We start from the raw sequence: 17815 nt of genomic DNA, 5'->3' as shown, positions 1-17815 counted from the left end.
TCTGCATGTCTAACCCCACCTCACCTCCTTGAGTAAGCCTTGGACTGCTCTGTCACACTACTCTGAGAGAGTCAAGTGCTGGAGAGGAGTAAATGGTTATCCAGTTTTTGGTCCACTAGCACTGAGTCCCCAGGACACCAGTGGGGAACACTCCAGTTGATGCGATTGGGGTGCAGTAATCCCTGAGTGCCCTGGTGCCCAGGAAGCCAGGTCTAACAACAGCCAGGTTAGAAAAGTCGAAGCACAATTTGTACCCATAATTTGCCAACCGCCTGCCATAGATCTGGCCCCCTATCACTGAGGTTTAATCAAAGTGACATCACCTGAAATGCAATTGTGTAGTAGTGTTCAACATTCCTATATAATTATATTTGAGTTGGTGCGAGGTTGTACAACCCCTTCATCTAGCCCCTTAATGGTGCATAAAAGACTGGACTCATACTGCAAAACTGTCCTTCAAATGTTTAAGGAACCTGTTCCAAATAGCAAGGGAGCCCACCCCTCCCCGTGAAGGCCTGGGAAGGTTGCCCCATAGGATAATCTTGGAAAAAACAGAGTCTCATGGTGCATTTTGTAGTACAAGTGTCACTGGCAGTGCTGAAGGGACACTCATTAAATATTCCAATATTTTCATGGTGGTGCAGCAACAGTGACCATCTTCTGGGGTATTGGGGTGGCCAAGGTTTCATCCACCAAGAAGACTGTGCATTTTTAGTAAGCCTGGGCATAAAATTCCGCTCTGCTTGTGGAATTGGCTGAGTTTTGCCCACTGAGCACGGAGCTCCAGGAAACTACGTGTAGCTGCGCAGCACAGAGTCTTTCCTCTTGCGCGGCTCGCCAACGTTAAGTTGGTGAGTGAAGATAATCATAAACTAGAGCACTTTCCGGTGAGATTTCTCAATGTGGGCGGTCACGGCAGGTTGCTAACGCTTGTGTTGAGAAACCTGCCGCTCGCGTTGAGGAAGCTGAAAATCTACTCGAGCAGCAGAAAGAAGCACTCTGCGTGATGCAGTTCAAGCTGATTTTACAGCATGGGAGAAAATCCTGGTGCTAAAAATCTGTGTGACGTACCAGACTCCACTGCTTGCGAAACTCCGAGTTTTTCCGTCAGTTTGCAGAGCTCCGTGTAGAGCGACACCGTGAACTCTGCTGAGGCCTAATTTTTAGTTTAATATCCCTACAACTCATGTTTAAAAGCATTTTAAATAATCTGGACATTCAATTTGACATGCACTGTGTCTACAGCATTTTCCTTTCAGTTTCAGTTTCTGCCCCTTCCATGTTGATTTCCAGTTTATCGGAATCTTCTTAGATAGATACTGTGGGAAAGGGCCAGTTACACAGATGCTGTAATCTGCCAGTAGACAGTGAAGCTATTCCTCGGGTTACATAGACCTCACAGGTTCACACACTATAACTACCGCGCACACACAAAGGCCTGTTAGAAATGGGATTTCTGGTTGGCTAGGGCTTGCGCCAAAGCCAGGCAGAAACCACCACTCTAGTCAGGGCAAGGAAGTTACACGCCAAAGATAACCACTGCTCACCCCCTTGGTAGCTTGGCACGAGCAGTCAGGCATATCCCGGAGGCAATGTGTAAAGCCTTTACGCGCCCACCCAACAATAACACCCAAGGCCCACCACAAAAGAAACTCCACACAAGGTTATATATAAAAATAGCCTTTGTATTATACCGAAACACATTAGATAATATTCACACAATTTACACTGTGCCAACTGGCACTGGCAGAATTTACAGGGGACTATTTACACAAGACAGGGCCACATGGACCACTGTCAGAATTAGCACAAATCACCAATTGTAAATGTAGACATGAAGAACAAATAATAAATGTAGCGCACAACCAGTAACCACTGGTAAAAGGCAAGTACACCCTACGCAATCCTAAACACCTTAGGCATATATCACGCAGGGAACCATGAACTCACTAGCATAACCTATACTAGGAAAACAATCTCCTAAGCATAGACACATTTAGAAATAGGAATAAGCACAAAGGCAATGCACATTACGCAAAAGTACACATTTAGAAATTACCATGTACCCTAGGTGAGGGCAGAACACAGAAACACTGTCCCCAGGCCAACTTGGCCTCTCAGGGGCTCAAACGCCCTTTGTCCAAAATGTCAGGGCTGGGCTGCCAAAGCAGCGTAAGCAACAGCACCGGGGCACAACCTAAACGTTGCAGCTGCCCACTAAGTGCTGGGCAGCTGGGAAAATGAGCCTGGGCACTAGCGTGCCTCCTGAGCTCCTCTCTGGGACTCTAATTGAAAAATGCCCCAAACGTGGCAGCTGCCTGCATTCTCGCAGGGCAGCTGGAAAGTAACCAATTAGCAACAAAAGGGCCCCAATCAGGTCAGGGACTCCTGGTGCCTCTGGAGCCCCCTTTTCGATGCGCGAGGGCGCTCTGGCTCTAAAAGAGGACACTGCCTCTAACTGTGGCCCCCACTTATCTGGGATATAAGGAAATGTTCCCTTGATTTTGCTAGTTATCAGAGCATTAAGTATTACGTCAGAAAAAAGTTTATCTTTGGGAATTGAATTTTTCTTTATTTTTTTAAAACAAATATATTCATCTTTGTAAATCATACAAATTCATTAAACAAAACATCCAAAATGTTAAAAACCTCCTAAAATACAGTACAGTTTCAATGCATTCACATAAACAAAAAAATTTTGAATTTATAAAAAGAAACTTTACAACACCATTATGACCAGCATAACGTTTGAGACAAGAACACAATTTGTAAGATTCAAAAACTTCTCTTTACGTGTGCACATCAGATTGAGTTTTAGGAAATACAGTACATTATACGTTGACAAATCTTGTATATACGTGATCTGTATTTATTTTCTGATTGCGCTATCCACAGCGTCGACGCGTTTCGATGGTTTCACACTGATAATCCCATCTTTATCAAGACCACATACTTTTGTCTCACACTTCACGAATTTTCCTAGAACAAATAGATACAATTACTATTCGCGCTTCTGTTAGTTTTTGCCAGCAATTATCCGCTTGGTATTTTTTGCTTAGCTATTCATCATCTTTCTATATTGGGTCTATAGAGAGGATATATTTTGTAATTTTTTTTAACCCACATTTTGTTTAAGGTATCTGGTGGTTATCCCTCTATGTCCTTGATGTGGCAACCGGATTTCCTGTATATTAACATCCTGTTTGCCGGCCTAGATATAAGTATATATTCTACACAGGCCAATGCTTTTTCAATTAATAACTTTTGAATGCGAATCTCTTCTCACCTTTGCGTTTAGCGATCTTTTCCTGGCTCCTTGTTTGTTTTAAAGTTTTATTAACCCACTTCTTTCGACTTCTTCGTGGTTAGATATGGTCTATTCTATTCTTACTGGGTTGGAAGGAGGGAAAAGGGGGAAAGTTCGAATTATCTATGGTGCCTGGTTTATCTTGTTTACTGCTTTATAGGCATGTGTCTTTCCTTACCATTCAACTATCTCAATTACCTTCTCGTAGTGAAGTCGGGTTTTCCAATTTTTAAAGGAAATCGTTTTTTTCTTTATGTTTCTGTCTGTCAGTTTTCTGTACTGCGCGATATTTTAAAATATTTCTTACTGCGTCAGTCTATCTGGAAGGAATGAGATAAAGAATTTTTGTCTAGGTTTTTCGTACTTCTCGTACTGGTAGTTTGTTACCGCTAGCGTTTTAACAAGCCCTCATTGTCTCACCTGGGTATACGTTTTCTTGTAATCGTAATGTTTATTTAAGCATCGGAGCACGCTCTGTAGTAATTTTCCGAGTTCTTGCGCTGCCGATTGTTAAAAAGCCTCTTTCTATACAGGCGAGTCTAATGGATAAAGAGAAAAGGGGATGTCATCTGTATTTAGTCGTTACCACTGGTCTCTAGTAGCTTTTCTAACCGTTGTCTAAATGGGTTCAAGTTTCTCACCTGGTTTCTCGCTGTATAATAGCCGTCCTGTCAGAATCTGGATCGGAGCTAAATCGATCTTTTCTTACCAGGTTTCCTATTTATCCGTTGTTTCCTACTTTCCTATTGGTTGAAGCTTCCGCTCGTGATTAGTGGAACTATCTCCCGCCTAAATTCTGCTTAGGGATTGGTTAATAGAGTCACATGATCGGGTTTGTTTGCCGTTTTCCTTTTTCTACTCCGTTTTTTGGTTCAAAGAAGAAAAACTTAATTAGTAATGCCTGTGTGTTCTTCTCTACTTTCTACCATTATTAAATTATTTTTAAGGTGGGAATTGGCACTCGGTATTATATTTATTATTTTTATAGATCTTCACTTATATTTCTGATGACGGAAATGTATTCGAAGATTTTAATTTTTATGAGTACTCTTTCTCCCATGATGGTATCTTTTGAGTCCATTTTCTTATGTTTCTTGGACTATTTATAAGATTGTAGATGGCATTCCCTACACATTTCTGTGTCCTCTATCATCTATATTGTTTGTGAGTATCTCCTTAGTGTTAGAATACCTTTGTGTGGGGAGAAACACACAAAGTGGGTCCATATTGGCTATTTTCACGAACCTAGCGTTACACTTCAGGTTCCCTTCGTTTATTTATTCATTCCTGATTTTTTATCTGATCCTGACTGTCGTCTATACTTTGTGTCTTATAAAGATAAGGTTAGAGCATACTGTACTATTTGGAGAGCATAAACCTCATCCAATCCTCTCTTGTGTTTAAACCTCTATCAATGGTATTCAGATAACATATATACCACTGTTCTCTCTTTTTCCTCCTGCATTCTAAGTTTCCTCCTCTTCTGTTAATCGTGATTTTTTCCAATATAAACCACTGAAATTCATCACATTTGTGGTTCATCTTGGTGAAATGATCAACTAATGGGGCATTTTCCTTATGGGTTCTTATTGCCGACTTGTGTTCGGCTAGGCGTGTACGGAGTTCTCTACTCGTTTCGCCGACATAACCAAGCCCACATGGGCAGGTTAGGAGGTATATTACATTCTTGCTACGGCAATTGTTTAATGTCGTACTGTTAAGATTTTTACCTGCAAATGTGATGTTTTTCCCTTCTAGGCATTGTGTGCAAACTGCACAAGATCCACATTTGTGATTGCCAGTTGCTCTCTCACCTCCTAGCGTGTTCTGTTTTTCTAATTCTATTGGATATGTTCTAACCAATGCGTTTCTGATTGTCTTATTGCGTCTGTATGAGAAAAGCGGTTTATTTAATTTAATCTCAGTACCGTAATTTAAAATCTTCCAATTCCTATTGATTATATTCTTAATTTGATTACTTTTATTTGAGAATTGAGTTACAAAAACAACTCTCTCTGTTGATATATTTTCCTTCTTCTCTTTATTTAAATTTAGTAAGCTTTCTCTGTCATAAAACCTCGCTCTTTTTAAAGAATTTTTTATCAATTTTTTTGGGTAGCCTCTGGCCTCTAATTTTATTTTCATTTTATCTGCATGATGGTAGAAGTCTGCGATACTGGTGCAGTTTCTCCGCAGTCTTAAAAATTCCCCAAATGGAATATTATCCTTTTGGGAGTGGGGATGGTTGCTGGTATATTGTAGCAGTGTATTTTTATCAGTTGGTTTTGTATAAAGTTCTACCTGCAGCTCACTATTTACTACTTTGATTTTAATATCTAAAAAGTCTACACTATCATTGCTATGATGGGCTGTGAATTTTAAATTGGGATCTCCTAAGTTCAACCATTCAAGGAACTCCATTAATTCCGAGCTGGCACCGTTCCAGATGAAAATAATGTCATCTATAAAGCGGTGCCAGCACGTGATGTTTTCGAAAAAAGGAGCTACCTCATTAAAGATATTACGGCGTTCAAATTCTCCAACATAGAGGCATGCTAGACTTGGAGCACATGTGGCTCCCATGCTGGTACCTTTTGTTTGTAAATACAGTTCCTTTTTGAATAAAAACATATTGTTTTTTAGGACCATTCTGACACAGGACATTATAAAGCTTTTATTGCCTCCTTTGAGGTCTTCCTTGTCCAGAATGGTGGACACAACTTCAATTGTATCGTCTTGGGGTATATTGGTGTAAAGAGCTTCAATATCCAGGGTGACCAAGATTTGGGTCACCCTATTGAAGCTCTGGCCCTCGAAGACGGAAATTGCATGGGCTGTGTCTTTCAAGTAAGACCTCTGTTTTTGTACTATAGGTCTTAAAAAGACGTCTACGTATTTGCTTAAAGGTTCCAGAACTGAGCCTATACTGCTTACTATTGGCCGCATTGGTGGGTCAGAGACGTTTTTGTGAATTTTTGGCAATCCATAGATTGCTGGAATGACCGGATGTGAGTTCATTAAAAATTTGAACTCATTTTCACAAATCCATCCTTCTTCTTTTCCTCTCTTGAGGAGAATTTCTACATCTTTTTTTAGAGTTTCAATTTGTGTGAATTTTATCTGATGGTAGTGTTCTTTGACATTGAGTAGTTCTCGCATTTTTTTGTCATAGTCAGTTGAGTTGAAAATTACAACTCCCCCTCCCTTATCTGCCGGTTTTATTATTATTTCTTTGCAGTTTTGTAGGTCTTTCAAAGCTTTTCGTTGGTTTATGGGCATATTATTATTATATCGATTCTGTCCTATATTGTTAATACTTTTGATTTCCATTTCTACTACCTTTTCAAATATTTCCACATTTTTATCGATCTGTGATAAATTTGGTACAAAGGTTGATTTTGGTTTTAGACCTGATACATTGGGAGGGGGTGTGAATGTTTTATTTTCAAAGAACTTATTTAACCTTATTTTTCGAAAGAAGCTTTTAAGATCACTTTCTAACTCAAACATATCTTGTTTTGTGCTTGGTGAGAAACTGAAACCTCTTCGTAATACATTCTGCTCATCTTCACTCAAAAGTCTCTGTGATAAATTGACTATAGGAAGTTCCTCTACCTCCAATATTGCCTGCTTCTCGTTGTGAGGTAATCCTGACCTCCACTCTGAGGTGGATGGTTCCTCTGAGGTTCCTGTCTGTTGTATCCCCTGTAACCCCTTCGTCCCTGGTTTTGACGTCTCCCTAAAAAATTTTCTCGTTCAAACTGTGGTGCCCCTCTATTTCCCTGCGGTCCTACTTCTTCTTCCTCACTGCTGGACCCTGTTGTTTCTGAGAAGGTGATCCGTTTGGTTCCTCCTCTTGAATAGATTGGTCTTTGTCCCTGTGGTCTGTCCCATTTTGAGTCCCTCTTAGGAAGAAGAAGTAGGACCGCAGGGAAATAGAGGGGCACCACAGTTTGAACGAGAAAATTTTTTAGGGAGACGTCAAAACCAGGGACGAAGGGGTTACAGGGGATACAACAGACAGGAACCTCAGAGGAACCATCCACCTCAGAGTGGAGGTCAGGATTACCTCACAACGAGAAGCAGGCAATATTGGAGGTAGAGGAACTTCCTATAGTCAATTTATCACAGAGACTTTTGAGTGAAGATGAGCAGAATGTATTACGAAGAGGTTTCAGTTTCTCACCAAGCACAAAACAAGATATGTTTGAGTTAGAAAGTGATCTTAAAAGCTTCTTTCGAAAAATAAGGTTAAATAAGTTCTTTGAAAATAAAACATTCACACCCCCTCCCAATGTATCAGGTCTAAAACCAAAATCAACCTTTGTACCAAATTTATCACAGATCGATAAAAATGTGGAAATATTTGAAAAGGTAGTAGAAATGGAAATCAAAAGTATTAACAATATAGGACAGAATCGATATAATAATAATATGCCCATAAACCAACGAAAAGCTTTGAAAGACCTACAAAACTGCAAAGAAATAATAATAAAACCGGCAGATAAGGGAGGGGGAGTTGTAATTTTCAACTCAACTGACTATGACAAAAAAATGCGAGAACTACTCAATGTCAAAGAACACTACCATCAGATAAAATTCACACAAATTGAAACTCTAAAAAAAGATGTAGAAATTCTCCTCAAGAGAGGAAAAGAAGAAGGATGGATTTGTGAAAATGAGTTCAAATTTTTAATGAACTCACATCCGGTCATTCCAGCAATCTATGGATTGCCAAAAATTCACAAAAACGTCTCTGACCCACCAATGCGGCCAATAGTAAGCAGTATAGGCTCAGTTCTGGAACCTTTAAGCAAATACGTAGACGTCTTTTTAAGACCTATAGTACAAAAACAGAGGTCTTACTTGAAAGACACAGCCCATGCAATTTCCGTCTTCGAGGGCCAGAGCTTCAATAGGGTGACCCAAATCTTGGTCACCCTGGATATTGAAGCTCTTTACACCAATATACCCCAAGACGATACAATTGAAGTTGTGTCCACCATTCTGGACAAGGAAGACCTCAAAGGAGGCAATAAAAGCTTTATAATGTCCTGTGTCAGAATGGTCCTAAAAAACAATATGTTTTTATTCAAAAAGGAACTGTATTTACAAACAAAAGGTACCAGCATGGGAGCCACATGTGCTCCAAGTCTAGCATGCCTCTATGTTGGAGAATTTGAACGCCGTAATATCTTTAATGAGGTAGCTCCTTTTTTCGAAAACATCACGTGCTGGCACCGCTTTATAGATGACATTATTTTCATCTGGAACGGTGCCAGCTCGGAATTAATGGAGTTCCTTGAATGGTTGAACTTAGGAGATCCCAATTTAAAATTCACAGCCCATCATAGCAATGATAGTGTAGACTTTTTAGATATTAAAATCAAAGTAGTAAATAGTGAGCTGCAGGTAGAACTTTATACAAAACCAACTGATAAAAATACACTGCTACAATATACCAGCAACCATCCCCACTCCCAAAAGGATAATATTCCATTTGGGGAATTTTTAAGACTGCGGAGAAACTGCACCAGTATCGCAGACTTCTACCATCATGCAGATAAAATGAAAATAAAATTAGAGGCCAGAGGCTACCCAAAAAAATTGATAAAAAATTCTTTAAAAAGAGCGAGGTTTTATGACAGAGAAAGCTTACTAAATTTAAATAAAGAGAAGAAGGAAAATATATCAACAGAGAGAGTTGTTTTTGTAACTCAATTCTCAAATAAAAGTAATCAAATTAAGAATATAATCAATAGGAATTGGAAGATTTTAAATTACGGTACTGAGATTAAATTAAATAAACCGCTTTTCTCATACAGACGCAATAAGACAATCAGAAACGCATTGGTTAGAACATATCCAATAGAATTAGAAAAACAGAACACGCTAGGAGGTGAGAGAGCAACTGGCAATCACAAATGTGGATCTTGTGCAGTTTGCACACAATGCCTAGAAGGGAAAAACATCACATTTGCAGGTAAAAATCTTAACAGTACGACATTAAACAATTGCCGTAGCAAGAATGTAATATACCTCCTAACCTGCCCATGTGGGCTTGGTTATGTCGGCGAAACGAGTAGAGAACTCCGTACACGCCTAGCCGAACACAAGTCGGCAATAAGAACCCATAAGGAAAATGCCCCATTAGTTGATCATTTCACCAAGATGAACCACAAATGTGATGAATTTCAGTGGTTTATATTGGAAAAAATCACGATTAACAGAAGAGGAGGAAACTTAGAATGCAGGAGGAAAAAGAGAGAACAGTGGTATATATGTTATCTGAATACCATTGATAGAGGTTTAAACACAAGAGAGGATTGGATGAGGTTTATGCTCTCCAAATAGTACAGTATGCTCTAACCTTATCTTTATAAGACACAAAGTATAGACGACAGTCAGGATCAGATAAAAAATCAGGAATGAATAAATAAACGAAGGGAACCTGAAGTGTAACGCTAGGTTCGTGAAAATAGCCAATATGGACCCACTTTGTGTGTTTCTCCCCACACAAAGGTATTCTAACACTAAGGAGATACTCACAAACAATATAGATGATAGAGGACACAGAAATGTGTAGGGAATGCCATCTACAATCTTATAAATAGTCCAAGAAACATAAGAAAATGGACTCAAAAGATACCATCATGGGAGAAAGAGTACTCATAAAAATTAAAATCTTCGAATACATTTCCGTCATCAGAAATATAAGTGAAGATCTATAAAAATAATAAATATAATACCGAGTGCCAATTCCCACCTTAAAAATAATTTAATAATGGTAGAAAGTAGAGAAGAACACACAGGCATTACTAATTAAGTTTTTCTTCTTTGAACCAAAAAACGGAGTAGAAAAAGGAAAACGGCAAACAAACCCGATCATGTGACTCTATTAACCAATCCCTAAGCAGAATTTAGGCGGGAGATAGTTCCACTAATCACGAGCGGAAGCTTCAACCAATAGGAAAGTAGGAAACAACGGATAAATAGGAAACCTGGTAAGAAAAGATCGATTTAGCTCCGATCCAGATTCTGACAGGACGGCTATTATACAGCGAGAAACCAGGTGAGAAACTTGAACCCATTTAGACAACGGTTAGAAAAGCTACTAGAGACCAGTGGTAACGACTAAATACAGATGACATCCCCTTTTCTCTTTATCCATTAGACTCGCCTGTATAGAAAGAGGCTTTTTAACAATCGGCAGCGCAAGAACTCGGAAAATTACTACAGAGCGTGCTCCGATGCTTAAATAAACATTACGATTACAAGAAAACGTATACCCAGGTGAGACAATGAGGGCTTGTTAAAACGCTAGCGGTAACAAACTACCAGTACGAGAAGTACGAAAAACCTAGACAAAAATTCTTTATCTCATTCCTTCCAGATAGACTGACGCAGTAAGAAATATTTTAAAATATCGCGCAGTACAGAAAACTGACAGACAGAAACATAAAGAAAAAAACGATTTCCTTTAAAAATTGGAAAACCCGACTTCACTACGAGAAGGTAATTGAGATAGTTGAATGGTAAGGAAAGACACATGCCTATAAAGCAGTAAACAAGATAAACCAGGCACCATAGATAATTCGAACTTTCCCCCTTTTCCCTCCTTCCAACCCAGTAAGAATAGAATAGACCATATCTAACCACGAAGAAGTCGAAAGAAGTGGGTTAATAAAACTTTAAAACAAACAAGGAGCCAGGAAAAGATCGCTAAACGCAAAGGTGAGAAGAGATTCGCATTCAAAAGTTATTAATTGAAAAAGCATTGGCCTGTGTAGAATATATACTTATATCTAGGCCGGCAAACAGGATGTTAATATACAGGAAATCCGGTTGCCACATCAAGGACATAGAGGGATAACCACCAGATACCTTAAACAAAATGTGGGTTAAAAAAAATTACAAAATATATCCTCTCTATAGACCCAATATAGAAAGATGATGAATAGCTAAGCAAAAAATACCAAGCGGATAATTGCTGGCAAAAACTAACAGAAGCGCGAATAGTAATTGTATCTATTTGTTCTAGGAAAATTCGTGAAGTGTGAGACAAAAGTATGTGGTCTTGATAAAGATGGGATTATCAGTGTGAAACCATCGAAACGCGTCGACGCTGTGGATAGCGCAATCAGAAAATAAATACAGATCACGTATATACAAGATTTGTCAACGTATAATGTACTGTATTTCCTAAAACTCAATCTGATGTGCACACGTAAAGAGAAGTTTTTGAATCTTACAAATTGTGTTCTTGTCTCAAACGTTATGCTGGTCATAATGGTGTTGTAAAGTTTCTTTTTATAAATTCAAAATTTTTTTGTTTATGTGAATGCATTGAAACTGTACTGTATTTTAGGAGGTTTTTAACATTTTGGATGTTTTGTTTAATGAATTTGTATGATTTACAAAGATGAATATATTTGTTTTAAAAAAATAAAGAAAAATTCAATTCCCAAAGATAAACTTTTTTCTGACGTAATACTTAATGCTCTGATAACTAGCAAAATCAAGGGAACATTTCCTTATATCTGGGTGACGTACCCTATCTCCCTTGGTTACTAAGGGGTCCCTCTCAATTTTTCTAACCCCCACTTATCTGGGCCATCACCAGAAGGGCGCTGTCCCGAATAATGCCCCCGCTGCCCGTGGGCTCCAATGGGGGACTGCCTTCCTAAAATGTCCCCGCTGTACGTGGTCTCCAATGGGGGACTGCTTTCCTAAAATGCCCCCGCTGTATGCTAGGTCGTTGCGAGGGTGCTTCCTCGCAGCTCGCTCCTGCTCCCGCCCGCTCACAGCCCCCCCTACCGGCTCTCCACCCGCTCCCGGCCTCACATAATCCAAGCGCGGCCGGGAGCGTGTTACCTGGGGAGTTGCTCACGAAGCGGCTCCTTCCTGGGTAGGCGTCTGGCGAGACCGGAGCACTTCTCTTCCGGGGAACCGGGACTTCGGGCTCTCACCACACACGGGAGCCCTGCTGATGAAGCCGCCATCCGTCTTCACCACCGAGGTGCACCGGAGCGCGGGGTAGGCTCCCGTCGGCTTCTGGCTTCCGGCTTCGTCCCTCGGTACAGGAGCGCGAGGTAGGCTCCCATCCGCTTCCTGCTTTAAGACCTGCCCAGGTCCCCACTGAGGCTGTCTGTCTTCCTGCTCCCGCCCGGGCTGCGGCGGTGATTTTTCCTTGGCGAGAAATACAGGGTAGGCTCCCGTTTTTAGACAAAAACAAATGCGGGGTGGGCACCCGGCAAAGAGCACCGCAATGCGGGGTGGGCTCCCGCTCGATCAGCAGCACTGGGGGGGGGGATCCCTACGCTCGGGATTCCCTCGGCAGTCGCTTCTGCGGCAGCGTGTTGCCGGTAAACCTCTCCTCTTGGCACAGGAATAAAGCGTTCTCCAGTAAATAAAGATATAGCGCTCCCCAGGCGCTGCAGTACACAGTTCCAGGGAAAGTCTTTTTAGGATGAAAGGGGTGGGCAAAGGCTGGGCCCAGGGGCCAGCTCACAGGACCCTCCAGGCAGGGAGGCAGTCCCCAGTGGTGGTCCTCCTGGCGCCCAACAGCAGCAGCAGGCCCCCCTCCAGTTAGGATGAGCAGAACATTTTACATGGGGTCACAGCCCCTTTTTATACACAGGTTTCCTTTGTCTCAAGGTGCAGGGAAGGGGCGAACCAAATGCAACTAGACTTTGTTTTGCTCAGCCCCTCTCCCTATTCACAGAACCGGCCAGGGACATCAGTCGCACCACAGGGGGCGGAGCCAGCATTGTGTGGGGAAAGCCCAGCCCTATTCAGGTCCCAGGTGTACTCCTCCCACTCATCAACATGCAGATCTCCCCACCCACCACCGGGGCAGACCCATCCTGACTCCTGGAGCCAGGCACACCAGCCAATCACAAGCCAGACAGTCACTTCACATTTATTACACAGACGTGCCAGCTTCTAGAAGTGGCACTTCTACACTAGACACACAAACGCCGCACACATCATCGCACAGCATTCAATCTCACGAGTTCGCACATACCAAACTCAACCCTGCACTCCCCACGCATCAGGAACTACCATGGACACACACATTCCCCATGCATTCCTATGGGAGGGCAGGTCAGTCTCACTAAGTGTAACACAGAGCGCACGCACTTTCTACTGGGACACAGTGTAAAAGTGCCTAGAGGCCTAAAACCACTCACACTCCATAGGGGAAAAGCTAGGATAATTGCAAAAAAGTTTAGGGGTGAACCTACCAGAAGGGCCAAGTCCAACAAGGCCCGTAGTGGATGGAAGAAAAATGTGAATGAGACAATAGTAGCTCTGGTGATGAAAAGGGCTGGCTGAAAGGCCCAAAATGTTAATTATATTTTACATATCATCTTAGTAGCAATTTGCCATGGCAAGTTTAAAGGGTGAACTACCTGAATCTCGACCCATAAAACACGTGCTTGTTGAACCTAGTATCACCCCAAAATTGGAGAGATCCTTGTGCAAGCGGATTTGAGGCATAATCAAAGCATCATTGACTCTCTGGAGGCAAACTCAGACACGGCAGGGCGTGCCTCTTTCCTCTCTCAGCAGCCATCCAAGCTTTACTCCTTTAATCATCCGCCTACCTGCTGAAAACAGGCGCGGAAACACCCAGCGCTGCGAATGAACCGATTACGCTAATTGCACAGAAGTCCCAGTTAAAGACAGAGTTACGGGGCTGCTGTTCTTACCCTGTGGTGTCGGAGTGACTCCGCATGCGCGAACGAGCAGGGCTGGCATTGTATGCGAACGTGATGGGTTCCGGTTCCGGCTGGAATGTGTGCTCTGAAACCCCGCTGCGAGCCAAGGGTGACCCGACTCTGCCCCAGTGAGACGTGCTGACCCTGGGAAATAGTGTCGTCGGTCAGGGACAGTGTCTGCGCTCTGGTTTCCCCTGGGTTGAGTATTTGCCGGGGCACACGTGCATGTTTTGATAACTCAATCCTCCTCCAAACACACACACAACAGGGAAGGGGAAACAAAGGGAAAGCACACACACAACAGGGGAGGGAAACAAAGGGAAGAACACACAACGGGAATGGAAACAAGGGGAAGAACACACACATACAAGAGGGGAGGGGAAACAAATGGAAAAACACAAGCTAGAACTCCGGCATTGACTAACTACACAGCACAAAGTTTGTTTGTAAAGCACACATTCACTCCTTCGAGCAGCTTGTCATCAAAGATAAGATGTTGATTTTTTTTTACCAAACTCAGTGGTGCCTATTTTATCAACCTCATAAAGATGAAAGGTAGAGCCAACAACTGGGAGTTCAAGCCTGTGATCATGAGGTCGATCACAGATCCCTGAAGAGCGTGTATTGGTCCCCCAACCCACTAGACCAGGTTGACCTACTACATAGAAACAACTCAGACATTTCAACCATGCTTCTCATCCTTTTGTCCTTGCAAGAGGACATTTCAGCTGTTTATTTTTCGATTTGATACTTCGTTAGTCATAAAAAAAATAGATAAGATTTGGTGGAGAAAGAAGCAGAGGTTAATTCAGCTTCTGGAAGACAATAATTTGGTAATCAGAAAAGTGGGTGGGGGATGAACCACATATGTGGATACACCAGAGTCTCAGGGAAAATTGTCTCGGAGAACCTCAACCACACATTCACAGTTTGCGGTTTATATCATCTCCACTTGCGTGGTTTGGTGGATAGTGTCAACATTGGGCCTGTCACTTGAGTGTTTCATTCTAAAAGTGACCTGCTGTCCTCCACCAGGAGGGAGACTGGATGTTGACACTAGTGAAAAGATAAATTATCTCCTATCCTTTGCAGACAAATGTTATTGAACAAAAAGAATCAGGATGGGGTTAGGTCTAAAATAAGGGTGTGATGTTCATTGGATAAGTAACTGATCCACAACACCTAGAGACAAGGTCGATATGTTTCGGCTGGAAATTGCCCCTACGGGTCTTTTGGCCTTCATCATGACTGGGGAAGTGGAGGGGGTTTTGGGCACTCCACATGCAATATAGGTAAGTAAATTCACTCACCAATCTCTGCCAATGAGCACATTCTGCTCATGACTGTTCGGTATCAACACTAGCGAGAGATGGACACGCAGCCACTCTGCGCCAGATGGTTTCAACCGAGACTTAAACTTTCTGTCTTAGTCCCCTTGTATCCCATAGAGTAAAACAAACTCTTTTTAAAGTCATGGGTCTAAGTCTGCACCTATAACATCAAACAGTCATGAGTAGAATGTGCTCAAGGATGAAGATTGGTGAGTGAATAATAATTTAATTAGAAGAGGCAGATCATTTAAACGAACAAAATGCCACAGTGAACCACACAGAATGCACTAATAACTTTTAACCAGCATACCCAAACCTTCAACCAATGCCTTCAACTCAACCAGACTACTTTTTCTATGAACCCCACCTACTGTTGCATCACACCACAGGAGATATTTTTACAGTACAGTGTTCGGTCAATCAAGTGTTCAGTTTTTGAACACTGCACCGGCCGTGCTCCAGAGCTGAAGCCCTCAGAGTGAGTGGTGTTCAGTCGATGAACAGTGCAACGGGCCTGCTCCAGAGCTGAAGCCCTCCGCAAGAAATTCAAAAGGATCCCCCCGACTGCAGAAGGACCATCACCCACGTGCTCATAACCAGCAGACTGGACTACGGCAACGCCCTCCACGCCGGAATCGGGAGAGCACAGTCCATGAACAGTGCACCGACCCTGCTCCAGAGCTGAAGCCCTCGGGAGAGCACAGTCCATGAACAGTGCACCGGGCCTGCTCCAGAGCTGAAGTCCTCTGGAGAGCACAGTTGATGAACTGTGCAAAGGCCCTGCTCCAGAGCTGAAGCCCTCAGGAGAGCACAGTCCATGAACAGTGCACCGGTCCTGCTTCAGAGCTGATGCCCTCGGGAGAGCACAATCCATGAACAGTGCACCGGCCCTGCTTCAGAGGAATGCCCTCGGGAGAGCACAGTCCATGAACTGTGCACCGGCCCTGCTCCAGAGCTGATGCCCTCGGGAGAGCACAATCCATGAACAGTGCACCAGCCCTGCTCCAGAGCTGAAGCCCTCGGGAGAGCACAGTCCATGAACAGTGCACCGGCCCTGCTTCAGAGCTGATGACCTCGGGAGAGCACAGTCCATGAACTGTGCACGGGCCCTGCTACAGAGCTGATCCCCTCGGGAGAGCACAATCCATGAACAGTGCACCGGCCCTACTCCGGAGCTGATGCTCTCGGGAGAGCACAGTCCATGAACAGTGCACCGGGCCTGCTTCAGAGCTGAAGCCCTCAGGAGAGCATAGTTCATGAACAGTGCACCGACCCTGCTCCGGAGCTGATGCCCTCGGGAGAGCACAGTCCGTGAACAGTGCACCGGCCCTGCTTCAGAGCAATGCCCCCGGGAGAGCATAGTCCATGAACTGTGCACCGGCCCCGCTCCAGAGCTGAAGCCGTCAGGAGAGCACAGTCGATCAACATTGCACCAGCTTTGCTCCAGAGCTGAAGCCCTCAGGAGAGCACAGTCCATGTACTGTGCACTGTCCCTGCTTCAGACCTGATGCCCTCGGGAGAGCACAGTCCATGAACAGTGCACCAGCCCTGCTCCAGAGCTGAAACCCTCAGGAGAGCACAGTCCATGAACTGTGCACCGGCCCTGCTTCAGAGCTGATGCCCTCGGGAGAGCACAGTCGATGAACTTTGCACTGATCCTGCTCCAGAGCTGAAGCCCTCAGGAGAGCATAGTTCATGAACAGTGCACCGGCCCTGCTCCAGAGCTGATGCCCTTGGGAGAGCACAGTCCATGAACTGTGCACCGGCCCTGCTCCAGAGCTGATGCCCTCGGGAGAGCACAGTCCATGAACAGTGCACCGGCCCTGCTCCAGAGCTGATGCCCTCGGGAGAGCACAGTCCATGAACAGTGCACTGACCCTACTTCAGAGCTGATGCCCTTGGGAGAGCACAGTCCATGAACTGTGCACCGGCCCTGCTCCAGAGCTGATGCCCTCGGGAGAGCACAGTCCATGAACTGTGCACCAGCCCTGCTCCAGAGCTGAAGCCGTCAGGAGAGCACAGTTCATGAACAGTGCACTGGCCCTGCTCCAGAGCTGAAGCCCATAGGAGAGCACAGTTCATGAACAGTGCACCGACCCTGCTCTAGAGCTGATGCCCTCGGGAGAGCACAGTCGATGAACAGTGCACCGGCTTTGCTCCAGAGCTGAAGCCCTCAGGAGAGCACAGTCCATGAACTGTGCACTGGCCCTGCAGCAGACCTGATGTCCTCGGGAGAGCACAGTCCATGAACAGTGCACCGGCCCTGCTCCAGAGCTGAAGCCTTCGGGAGAGCACAGTTGATGAACTGTGCACCGGCCCTGCTCCAGAGCTGAAGCCCTCAGGAGAGCATAGTTCATGAACAGTGCACCGACCCTGCTCCAGAGCTGAAGCCCACGGGAGAGCACAGTCCATGAACAGTGCACCGACCCTGCTTCAGAGCTGATGCCCTCGGG

This window comes from Triturus cristatus, chromosome 11 (assembly GCF_964204655.1).
Source record: "Triturus cristatus chromosome 11, aTriCri1.1, whole genome shotgun sequence".
Lineage (NCBI taxonomy): Eukaryota > Metazoa > Chordata > Amphibia > Caudata > Salamandridae > Triturus > Triturus cristatus.
Note: the sequence above shows the minus strand (reverse complement) of the source record.